Source organism: Ascidiella aspersa, chromosome 5, assembly GCF_963924565.1.
Source record: "Ascidiella aspersa chromosome 5, kaAscAspe10.2, whole genome shotgun sequence".
In the NCBI taxonomy this organism is placed as follows: domain Eukaryota; kingdom Metazoa; phylum Chordata; class Ascidiacea; order Phlebobranchia; family Ascidiidae; genus Ascidiella; species Ascidiella aspersa.
Window position 1 is genome coordinate 17494395 of NC_139451.1, and position 13799 is coordinate 17508193.

The following is a 13799-nucleotide window of genomic DNA, read 5'->3' on the forward strand; positions in this document are numbered from 1 at the left end:
AACCAGTGCTCTTCAACCGGTGTGCATGCAAGGTTCATCAAAATGTGAATGGGGTGCACCGGTACGAAAAGGTATACACGGGTTCATCACAAACTTTTAGTTAGCATGCAGCCATAATCGAATTCTCACAGTGTTTAAACTTCGGCAGCTTCTCTCGGTTTAATTAACATGATGATATTGTTCAGCATGTTGATTTTTCGGATCGCATTTTACCTCAGTTTATCTTTTAAGTGAACAGGGTGCATGAGTTTGTAACAAAAACTTTAAGGGTTCACCAAACCAAAAAATGTTGAAGAGCACTGGTGTAAACCTGTGCATATCAACCTTTTTTGAAACAGTACACGCCTTTATGTTTACTGAAGAACTATGCACTAAACTACGCCCCGTTGTACAGCAAAATGAACTATTGACGGTTATGAAAATCGATTTAGTACCTCACTATAACGATCATCGAGAGTAATATTTGGTTATGTTATGATGTCACAAATAGAATATAGTAGATTACAAGCAACGTACCCTTAAATACATGTTGTGCCATGTATTGTACACTCCAGTCAATTTGTTAATAAACCTTTTTATTTGTTATGATACCTGATCATAGGCTTAATGTATTGCGGTGTCTTGTCCACCCAATCAATGTGGCACACCCTTTAATAATTCTGGTACAAACTGGGTGTACAATTCACCCGGTTGAAAAGCAGTTGTCTAAAGCTAAACTGCAAATACTTTTTGGCGCTACATCAAATTAATTGTACCAAGATTTCGTGACCCAAATACTTCAAGGTGTTTTTAATTAATAGCTTTGTTAAAGAAAAACAGGGTAACTTATTATGTCTCTATTTATTAAGACAAATTCGTGTTACCGTATGCGTTTTGTTCATTTTAAAGAGAAATAGGTCTGTAACACATCTGAAAAGAAGCCTCAAATTTAATACTTGTTTTCTTCGAATGACAAATATGATTTAGAAACCAATATGTTTTCCTCGGGTTTCACTCCAATCAACTCACTGCCATATATGTTTAAAAACTTTTTGATGTTTGTTACCGCGCAAAAATTCGCATTTAATGCGGCGGTTTTAATAGTAACCAATTTTCAGTTTCAAACGAGATTTCACTTACGTTCGACGCAATATGGTACAGGGATTACGTATTTGCTTAAAGGTTTTACGTTTGTGAGTGGTTCCAAAATTGCTTTTTGGTTACATACTTTGTTGCATTGTATAAAAAAGTTTAATAGCAATTACCTGCGTGGAAATAAAAATGAAATAACGCATATTGCCTTTATTAAAATTGATTACTTTTAAGTTTAAGAACTTCTTGAAGTATTTTACCGCGCAAAATTTAGGTAGAGTTCGCAAAACATCGCATTCAATGCGGCGGTTTTAATCGTAACCAATTTGCAGTTTTAAACGAGATTTTACTTACGTTGGACGCAGTATGATACCAGGATTACGTATTTGCTGAATATCACGCAATGTGAACAATGGCTGCTATACAACTTAAGGCTTGACGTTAGTGAGTGGTTCCCTATTGATATATGTAACTGGTTTTCGTTGCGTAAAAGATGTTTGGCGTGCTTAGCCACTGGGCATTTAGTCGCTTTATTTGAAATAAGCACGCGTTATTTGCAATTTTGTTTCAACAAAATGTAAAATTTTAGTTTGCGAAGACGAACGTTTAGATGTTTCACAGTCACGCAGATAAATGCGTTAATTTATAACACGCTGCTTCCACACAGGCTAAAGAATGTGACTCCATTGGTGGGAAAGCATGTAGTTAACCCATTTCAGGCACAATAAGAAAAAAATAGTCAAGGGCGACCAACATATATGCTGTATAACAATTAACGATTAAGGAAATTAAAATGTTTTATTTAGAAAAAAAAAAAAATAAAATGTTTACTACTATACACACTGTTTAGCACTAAAGCTAGGATATTACGCTATTCGTAACATTAAGCCCGTTTATATGCACGTTTAAGCCGGATTCGAATCTGTTTCGTTAATTCATTCTCTCTCGTTTTGGTGCTGGAATGAATTAAGTTCTTTCGTTTCTTAATCGGTCAAAAGGAGTGGTTTTCAATCCGTTCGCCGCTTAATCTGTTCGTTTCGCGGACGGCCGAAATCGTTTAATGCAGTGGTTCTCAAAGTTTTTCTCACATTCCTCCCTTATAGACTCAAACATCGTTAATTCCTCCCAAAAAAATCAGAAAAAGTAATATTTGCCAAAATTTTACACGTCATCATTCATACTACTAATGAAAAGTGTAATGAAACTACTTTGAGGAAACGCGATAACATTTAAAGTTAATCTAGCTCTGGGTTTGTTAACCGTTTTAAGTCAAGGCGCACCTGGCGAGCGAAGCTAGCGCGATTTTTTTTTTGGTATACCGATACCGTACTTCTTTCTTGCAAGTTTTTATTATTGCCGAAAACTAAGCCAGGTCCGGCCCCCCGGGCCGTAGCTTGCTGACCCCTGCAGTAAACATTAGAATAGTAGGGTACAAATAAAAACAATACAAAAATGCAAAGAACAATTTTACCGATAAAAAAAATAATAATAATATAAAACAGACACCTGGTTCTAGTAAACTTTACTTCCTGTGACGAAACAATAGATATTGTAAACCAAACAGACTCTATTATGACGTATAGGTTAAAACACTCAAGTCTTATAGTAGCCTAAGTAGACATTTCCACATACACTTTGTGCAGTTAGCTATATGTGTTAAATACCAATTAATAAAAATGAGTGAAAGACACACACAAACATATGTGTTTAATAACATCTGTGATCTAGCCCCTCGGAAGTTGCTTTATGACCACTATTGATACGAAAGCCGTAATCGTTGGTCATAAAGCAACTTCCGAGGGGCTAGATCACAGATGTTATTAAACACATATGTTTGTGTGTGTCTTTCATTGATTGATACGGACTGATGATCCCCCAGTGTGAAGTTGCTTGTACTAACAAAATGTGCAAGTATTGGCGCATGGTTGTTTCTCGACTCGCTCCTCTCTGAGCCTGCATAGCTCAGTTGGTAGAGCGACGGTCCCGGCTTGACCGGAGGTCGTGAGTTCGAACCTCACTGCAGGCCAGTTGTTTTTCTGGCTTGCTCTGCTTGCATCATAGATCGACAGATTCGGCGAGTCTGCAATGGCTTTTCGGTGTACAATTAATAAAAAGTGAGCCATTTTCACCAACTTTTCCTCCCCAAGTACTCTCTGGAACAAATTTCCTCCCCAAAATTTAAAATTCCCCCAACGTGAGCCAAGTGGCTCCCTTTAAGAACCACTGGTTTAATGTATTGTAGAATGACCTGCTTTAACGCAGTAAACATAACGCCACTTTTGGGGCATTATGACGTAACACGAACGGCTAGTAGTGAACAAAACCACAAGTTTAGCGCATAAGGAAAGAATATTACATACCAGGGTTGCCAGATGGCCTAAAATTCGGACAAAAAGCGATAAATTGTCCTAATTTTACCTGTTGTGTCCGACGGTTTGTAAATCATTAGGACAGTAAGTTTTCTGTCCTAATTTGGCCTAATTCATTTGGAACATTGGATGAAGTAAAACCACAGGCTTACGAGGCCTCCAAACTTTGTTTATACCAACTTTAACAATGTAAATCAAAAAATTGTTCGCGCTTCGCGCGATCAACCCTGTTTCATACACTCGTTAGATACTAATTTGTGACAGAGGGGCTGGTATAGAATCAACAAATGATGCGGGTTTGGGTAGGTTTAAATAGTAATACTTGGCCCACCCTCACCCAGATATTGTACATTGCTTTAATAATTGTCTCAACGCTGTTGTAGGATTTTAGGCCAGCGCCAAATACAGTTTTCAATAGTCATGTTTGCTACATCTCATCACCTTATTTTGTCCACTCTGCCTTATTTATAGCGTTGAGCAGCACACATATGCTTAACTTTCCTGCACTTATATTCTGTGTGCCAGGTAAACTAAAGCACTATACCAGGGGTCGGCAACCCCTGGCACGCGTGCCATTTGTGGCACGCAAACTAATTTTGCATGGCACGCCAATTGATTTAACGCGCACGTTATATCACCTTAATAAAGTGGAACCATTACATTACTAACACTATCGCTAACTAAATGGTTGCACACATTGCCAGTTCGTGTCACAAATAAGTGTCTTAACTGTGTTGTATTTAATATTATTTTTTGTGGGCGTTATACTTGTTGTTTACTATTAACAGTTCGTATTGCGTCACAATGCCCCAAATTTGGCGTAACGTTTGCTACATTAAAGCAGGGCATTCTACATCAGTGGTTCTCAACCGCCGGTCTGCGTCAACTTTCCTGCCGGTCCGCCAAATATATTACAAACTAGACGGAGGTGCGGTTGTTGTATATTTGTCATAGAGTATATTTTCAGGGCTTGGTAATTTTTTTTTAATTTTTTTTCCACACACATACACACATTTCACAAACTTTCTCTTTTATTATGTAGATATTTTATATTTTTCCTTAACTTGTTTCTGCAAGCAAAAACAGATATGGGCCGAAAACCTCTCCACTTAACTTCTGGCTTTGATGCGAAAGGGTTCAAATATGGCGTCGTAGTATTTGGAAAATGATCGAAACATATATTTGATAAATAGAATTTACGTAGATAATGCGTACAAGCATGTTATTACACTTTGTCCAGCTAACTTGTTTAAAAAACATTATCATTCTCTTAAAATGATTTAACGTCCTTGGTTTGCTATACTTTCGCCAACTTTTACTGGGTAAATTTTTACCATGGCTTGGTCCGAGCAAGCACAGTTATAACAGACTTTAAATCTGTAGTTTCGAGCAATGTGCAAAACAAGTTTATGTGCCTAATAAACCACGTTTTAAATTGAAAGTTTTGCCAATTGAAATCCAATAAACGCAGTGTTCTTAATATTTATTTTGATTGGAGTAACATGCGCAGCAGGTGCATATAGAGAGGTGTACACTGCAACCAGATTTCGCATTTAAAATATGCTGTTTTGTAAGAGTAGTAGGTTATTTTACTAAGTGAAACCTTTTTCTTAAATGCAAGTCGCACGCGCCCAGTTTTACTAACGCAGCCATTTCGAACAATGAACGTTGCACGCGCGGGACAATGAAGCGCAGCATGATGTCAGCAGCCACTTAGTCCCTTCGCGAGTTGAACCAACGATGCGATACAAACAAATTCTGTATCGAGTTTTTCTGCCGCTAGGTAGGAGTAGATAGTTACAAAGAGCTAAAACGATGACGTCACATTATTTTAGGTTTTTGGCCCCCCAGTCAGAGGCCCCTAGGGGTACAGCCTCATAAACCTCGACATCGCACCTTCATACCACTTTACGCTATGTCTGAAAATTTGAAAGTTCTACCATGTCTACTTTTTCTGTAAAGCTTCTGACAAAAATCGGTCTGAAACATTTTCGGGCAAAAACAAGATATGACCCGAAAATAAATTTTCGGCCCATATAATTTATATCTCAATTGTAAAAAGCAAGATGTTGAATGCTTGTCCATCAAATTTAGAACTTAGCCAGTTCCGTAATTTGCAACATTGTGACGTAACATAGAGTTAATGGTCTATTTCGGACTTTATCGTACGTCACAATGCTGCAAGTGTTGTGCTAAACTGTTTAAAAGTAGGCTACAACTTGTTTAAGTCTTAAACTTTAAGACCAGTTATACGTGAAAAACTTCAATGGAAACACGTATGATATCAAAAAGACAGCAGCAAATTTCTCATTACATTAAAGTTTTCGTTATTTGCTTTTAAGTTGTATACTTTTGTCATAATTACATTTCAAGTTTATTTTTTAATTTTTGAAGGTCCACCGGTCCGCAAAAATTGTTTTAAAATTTTACCGGTCCGTAAGTTGGTTGAGAACCACTGTTCTACATTGAAAGTTAGCACGTGTGTTTTTATGCGACTGAGAAACCAACAAAAAGCGAAGCTGATAGTTAACACTTATAGGTTTAACACCTAGGTATCGGCTTAAAAGCATCGAAGTGTATTTTAAAAAAGATACGTAAATTAGATGTTAGATCACAACAGGGCTGCTGCGTCAGACTCGGAACTCGAGTAAGACCAGGTAAAAAAAACTACACGAGTCCGACGAGTGCGGCATGCGCAGTACCAAATTTAGTGGATTGCGGAATATCCACCTTAATTTAGTTACGTAAATTAATGAAATACAGGCTGTAGAGTCAACGTCGGACTCGGGACGCGATAAACTCTCATATTCGGCCGACGTCGGTTTAGGGTTTGTTTTTAACCAAGTCCGCAGCCCTGATTGCCAGTGCGAAACCAAACATAGACAAATGTTTGGCACGCGAGTTGTTAATATTTTGACATTATTCATAAACTGGCACACTGCGTACGAAAGGTTTCCGACCCCTGCACTATACAGATAAAAACATAATTCGGCAAACCAAACTCAAGTAATTCTTGTTTTTTTTCAATTTTAGGTTTATAAAAACGAACAAGCAGCAATAGATTGCTACCGCAAGGAGTAGCCTAAGCCAAAAAATCGGTTGTACGTCAGAGGTTTACTGGAATATTACGTAATAGCTTGTACACTCAACGTGCAGCTTGTACATTCAAGCTGGCTTGAATTTCGCGCCATGTTATTTCGACGCTGGAACGGATTACTTTTCAATCCGGATTGAACCTTAATCTAATCTGCCCGCGAAAGGTGCATATAAACAGGCTTATTGCTTTTTAGTAACATGGTAAATTACCTTTTTAAATCATCTGCAATAACACGCGTCTCAAGCAAATGACGCAAAGTACAACAAAATCTATTTTGCAGTCAAAAATAGAGTAGTCATGGTACAAATGTTACATTTCAACAACATTTGTTAGGCTGTTTTGGACGAAAAATGGCTTTTTAGCACATTTTTTACACTTTAGATAAGTAGTTGATATAATTGTGTGAAGACTAAATGCACTATTTTATTAATTTGATGTCATGTGTGCTGCATCCACTTTATTTTAAAATTTTAAGCCATTTTTCATACAAAACAGCCTAACAAATGTTGTTGAAATGTGACATTTGTACCATGACTACTAACCTTTTTACTGCAAACAGGTTAATTTAGGGCTATTCAATTGCAAAGCAATGCAAAAAAAGGAAAAAAAAATTTTAGGGGGAGGACAATTAATTTTTTTCAAAATTTTAGCCCAAATCGGAATTTTCAAATTGACGAAACGTGCTCAGATTTGGTTTGTGGGGTTTTTAGACGCAACCTAACAATTCCCCACTGAAATTTGACAAAAAAATTTTGAACAACCCTACTATATATATAGATCGTATGTTCATACGAACTCAAATTTCAGACGCATCCAAATTTTAGCAGCAGTTGCTGCTCGAAACGGTTTGCTAACATATTTATTTGTGTTCGTTACGGCAGTTAATACAATGCCAAAAGTTATACAAAAACCTTTTGGCCCCCCAAAAAATTACGCCACTGATTTAATCATATAAAATCGCACACCAGACTAAAACTTACCACTGAGGTGTACAGTTCCTTATTGTTGTCGTCATAATAGGCTGTTTGCTTTCTGTTTTTTATTGCAATTTTATATCATGATTTAGAAAATTTTATTGGCCAAGGGTTGAGACCTAAACTCGTCGAAATAGTACCCAATCTATTCGAAACAAAATAAAAATGGCCTAAATACCAGCCAAAATCGAATTTCTGTAAAAATGTATGTTTGTATCGAACAATTCCATACGTTTCAATACACATGAGATATGATGTGTATCAAATGGCAGGTCAAACAGAATTTACAACGTGTTGAAAGTTGAAACATAAAACTGATTTTTTTTATGTGATTTATGTTAGTATCTTTTGCCGGTTCATCTATTTTATACAAACAGGCAACAGAAGTATTCTAGATTAAAATTTACTTTAATTCAATTATATAGACCGGTGATGTTCAAATGGCGGATCTCGATCCGGTTCGGGATCTTTCCGTTTTTTTGTGAATCCTTCAATGTATAGTCTTTAAAAAAATATATATTTTCTCACTGAAACAATCTTGCTCTAGCACACTTCACTTTAGACTTTTACAAAGTTATTAATATGTTGTAGGGTACATTTACATAAATAAAGTACCATAAAAATTAAAGCATATCCAATATGTTTAACTATTCGTACTTAGTGGATCATCCTGTTGTCAGGTTTGGCTGTGGATCATGGCAGAAATCATTTCAACACCCCTGATATAGACCTACACTGTAAATTGAAATCCAAGCCTAGGGGTGGAAATTGTTGAGCTTTGGGGTGGTCCACTCGAACATGGAAAATTCCATCCCACCATGGTAATTAGCAACCCCATGGATGGGAATTTCAGGCATGGAATTTTCCATCCTATATGCTTTCAAACTTTAGGGATGGGTTGGGCAACCCTCCTTTTTTGATAGTATTACGCATGGAATTTTCCATCCTACAAATTTATCTATCTTTGTCAATCGGTTTCGGCCATTATCCCTGTTTGATATTACCACGCATATAATACCGATGTGATATTTATTGAAAGAAAAAGTTTAAAGAGTAAAGTACGAAAAACTAACAACAATTTCAGGTACGGTAACAATAAATAGCTTTGTATCAGAGGTGAATAGTAAAAGGTAAACGTAACATATGGCAAAGAAATAAACAGAAACATGTATGTATTGTATATACTTCTATGTTTTTACAGTCAAATCTTTGTTTTTTCTAAATGTTAAAACTCCGGCAAAGGAAACTGATACCAAACAACAAGTAAGCATTATACAAGCATAGCAGTATAACCTTGGTTGTGCAATGTGCAGAGCCAACATCTTGGCTTGCAAACTGAAGAACTATGGGTGTGGACACGGACATGTGTCATCACTGGTATCAGTGGTGTACTCTGAAAAACATTCAAACACAATTTATTAAAATAGTGAACAAAGGGAATCTTAGTCTATTAATTTACATTAATATATAGGTGGTTGTTAACCAGCTAAAAAAATTAATTTTAAACTGCACCAACAGGCAAAACTTTACGGTTTTGTTTACGAAAATTAATCTGAGAATGGTTACTAAATACTTAACACAGCCTTGAAACTGCTAAACAAAAATTGAAACACATGATTACTATTTAATTCCAGTGGTCCCCAAAGTGCCAGTGGTTGTATCGCATATCTATATAACAGGATAATTTGCAGTAGTTTTAAGATGTTTAAAAAAATGTGACTACACTCCTTTTTTAAAGAGTTTAATGAGTTAAAAATGAAAATTACATGCCTTTAAATTGTTTTACAATGGTTCCGATGTTAAATTAGGTTACAAGTTTTACGATTTCCAGTATATCATACTGGAAAGTTTGACCTGTATTGCAAACTCATCTGAAACTTAAATTAGCAAATGCACAAAAACTTTATAGCCATTGACAGTTTTTTTGATATTTATAGAACCGTTCAAATTAAATTTATTACAACAGCATATTTTAAAGTTGCTTTACCTTGTGCAATTACAATTTTTGATCAGGGTTAAACATTTTAAAATAATTTTATAATAAATGTAGTTGTAGTTAACCAAATTGACACAGAATAAATGAAGGTTTAAAAACATACGTTGGTGGTAGAAGGCTCTTTTTGGAAGTCAAAGTTGCAGAGGCAAAACTGATGCTTGATGAAACTAAAAAAACAAAAAAGTTACACTCTTAATCACAATTAAATGTAATTAGCACTGCGCTGCTTTGTCTTCAGAAGTAACCATTGTTGAAAACCCACATTCACAAAGATAGATTGATAGGAAGGCAATAGCCACGACATGACCATTTCATTAAGCTTATGGTATGAATTGCTTAGTTTAGCCCAAAATATGGTCAAACTATCTTTCTCAAAGCCTAATCGGGTTGTCTTCTTGCAGCTTAAAGAGTTAATTAAATTTATTTTTTTGGAGTGAAGTAGATAATGTTGTAATGGAGTAGATAATAAACTAAAAAAAAATATTTTTCAATTTTTATGCCCCCCTTGAACAAGCCTCATGGACGGGCTATGGCCCACAGGTTGGAAACCCCTGGTTTAAAGATTTATTATAAAATAAAGAAAATGTAAAGCAGTTGGGAAAAGGGGTAACTTTTAAACTTTTTAAAAATGGGTAACTTTTAAAGCTGCAAAAATTCCAACATAAGGTCAAAGATGAACCTAAAGATATGGAACTGCTTAAATATCCATGCAACATAAAATAATGAGGTTAAACATTTTTATTAACAAACAACTTGATATTAAGAATTAAGTTTTTGTCATGCACTTTATATATTATGCTATTCAACCAACTTAATTACTATTTACCTGCAAATTTTGATGAGCTGCCATCCTAATTAGAAAATCTTTAACATCTATAAGCTTTAAACCCAACAGGTCAGTTCGCATTTATTGGCACTTTCTCTGTTACCTTCAGTGTTTTTTCAGATTTCCAGGTGTTCAATCAGGATTTTATGCTCATATTGTATAAATATTTTAGATGTGCCCTAAGACTTTTCCGCAGATGTAATAACCTTGTTTCCTGGGTTAGATACAAATTTAGTGCACGCTGAAAGTAATTTTATTCAATAAATTTAATTTTTTATTTTTATATAAACCTATCAATATAATTACAAATACAATTAGCCTACTATCCTAAACATATATTTGATAGCAAGCCTAATCTTTAACGCTGAAGGCAAAAATATAAAACAAGCTCTAGACGAGAAACTCCAGCGCTAAGCTGCCTGACTTACTTTAAACTTCTGTTGCCAAATGTTTAAACTCAATTGTGATGTCATCCGCATATCGGCCAATCGGGCGTCTGAAGTTTAAAAATATGCGCGCCGTTCGAAAATGAAAAAAGCGCAATATAATAAATTGCGATGACAGCGGGTGCGGGTAATGGTCGTCGCGAAGTTGAATCAGCGGGAAGCCATTGTTGCCTTTCGCAGGAAACCGCGTAAATAGCAAGCACGATAAGTACTTTTCCATGAGATTTGGTTAATGTTGAAGCAACCTTTACTAATGTAATATATTTCAAATCTTTATTCCCGGATATATAGATATTCTTCTTAATTTTTTCTAAATAGGTAGCCTAAATCAGAAAACCTAAGAAAAAGGAAAGCAACAATTTATATTATATAGATGTTATGCTTGAAGAATAATTTTCTGCAACGAAAATTGAAAAATGGTAATTTCCATCCTTAGGGTTTTAAATTTAGTGCATCATAAAAATGATGGAAATAACCATCCTCTACACAGCTCGATTGGCTTAAACAAAACACGAAGCATGGTAAATTCCATCCCTAAAGTTGTCCATTTTTTTCAACATCACTTGAAAGGTGGAAACAACCACGCTTCTACAAATTTCCACCCTTTGAGTTTGTAATTTCCACCCTAAAATCGGACTCCAATTTACAGTGTACAAAGCAACAACATCTGAAGCAGCAAAGTCCATAATATCATATATTATTAAGACCAACGACACAATAAAGCCAAATACGCAGTAATACCCACGACAGAATAAGATCTAAATTGTCTGAATAAAACATTACCCGCCGGAATAAGGCCTTAATAGACAAAATAACCCCTGAAACTGCTTGCAGATGGTATGGACGATAGGGAGCCATCAGTCTGGCATCGGCCGTTTTGGTGTCGACGTTTGGGCACCCTAGCTTAAACGCGACGCCGTTAGGGCGCCCCTGTTTTGGCACCGGATTGTTGGGTCCTGTTTAGGGTTAGTGGTTGGTAATTGCTGGGGTTCGAAAATGGGTTAGGGTTGGAATTATTAGGGAAGTTAGTAATATACTTAGGCGTGGGGTTTGGGTTTAGGTAAAAGGCCCGATTCTGGCCATTTAGGTCTTGTTTCGAGATATTAAGCACCTATTACGATTTATATGTTATAACGACTATAATAGGTACTAGTTCTATTTTGTCTTATTGCGAATTGTGTTTTATTTCAACTTTGATTTTGTTCTTATTTCGATTTTATGGCTAAAGTCCAAATAATATAGGCACTAGTCATTGCAATTTGGGCCTTTTTAATAATGGGCTTGATATGTATTTTAAAAGACCTTGTGTTTATTAACAAAATGTTCGTTTAGTTTAAAATATCAAAGCCCATAAAGAAGAAGGTATCATTTTGAACGTTAGAATAACTCTTTATTTATTTTCCAAAGCTTCTCCTTTCCCAATAATCGTATTGCGATAAATATATAATGACAAAGTAGTAATTAAGTATAGTGAGTGGTAGGCCCATACATAGCATTAAACCGACACAAAAAACACCGGGTTTACACGTTGTTATTTAATAAAGAAATGTAAAAAATAGCACAAAAATGGCCCGGGTTGCAAACACTATTAGGCACTTTAATATGAATCTTATTTGACCACTTTAATTAGGCTGGTACATGGTTGGATTGATGTAAATGTATACCGATTTGCGAAAATCGTAATGTGATAAATAGGAAAAGCGATTTAAAAGTGTTTGCGTCGGTTCCAAGTAATATTTATAACATACAAACCAGGTAAAAACACAATATCTCCCATTTTTGTGGCAACAAAAATTGACGAAACATATCAAATTGCCGCATTAATTGACAGGTGTATTAACAAGTAAAACTCATAGTTAAAAACATGAGTAAAAACAGGATCAGACGTTTTGTTTAAAGGAAAATATATTTCGCCAAAGTGGCATCATCAGTTCCTGTAAGAGTACAAATAAATAAATAAAATCAGAGCGCAGCCATCAGCAAACCAATAAAAGTGAACAATAAAATATTAAAACATGATTATAGACTAAAAACGCAATGAAAAGCACTACAGCCTCGCAGGCAACACGACTGGGATAAATGAGTAGGCGACGCAAATAAGTGGAGGAAGGGGAAAAAATACATATGAGCAGTGCGAGATGCTAGACGGTAAAATGCGGCTCGAATGGGTGGCGATAAGATAGCGGTTTATCTTATTCGCGGTAGAACCATTTTTTGGATGTTAATGGTTGCGTTGACTACCTTTAGCCACTTTGCTTCACATATGTCCAACTTTTTAAAAGGTGTTTTTTCTAAAAATGTTATGCTGAAACACTCTGCAATGGTAGGCCTCTGTCTTGGCATGGACATGTGTTTGTCAGCGTAGTGGCGCAGAAGTGCTGCTTTGTCGTTATTTTATTTGTACTTGAAAGTTTTCCATACTGCTCTATGGCCTCTTCACCTTGTTGCAAATGAATTTTTTGTGAAAATGAATTTCTTTTTGTTTTTGCAAATGATTTTTTTTTGTTTGTTTGCCCGACGTATCGATACACCCTATTGTTGAATTGACAGGTGAAACTGTTTCGGTTATAATTGTGTTCCCTTAACGACCTATGCTAGCGTAAAAAGTAGACCACCTTTTCATTGCACGTTGCAATTTAAAAGAAATAGTTCGAGAGAAAGAAAGCCCTTCGTAATTATGGTGACTTGAGCACAAATTTAAACCACGCAATTCCCAGCAAAACGTCACCCCAAGGAAGAAGTCGATAAACACATAAACAGCGATCATTACGCCGTTCCGATACTGTTGTCAGTTGAAATCAATATTACGGCCGGCCGGCTCCCGCCGGGGTGTTATGACGTCACAAGCGGGTCATTTTTTAATTGGCCCGCGCCAGTGCCTCATAACGGAGGAGCGTAGCTTATAAATAATTGACACCGGGCATATTAATCTCGCAAAGCGGCCGACTTAAGTTTTGTGACAAAGTCGATGTTGCGCATGTTTGTTGCCTTGTAGGTCAGATTAAACGTTGATGCGTGGG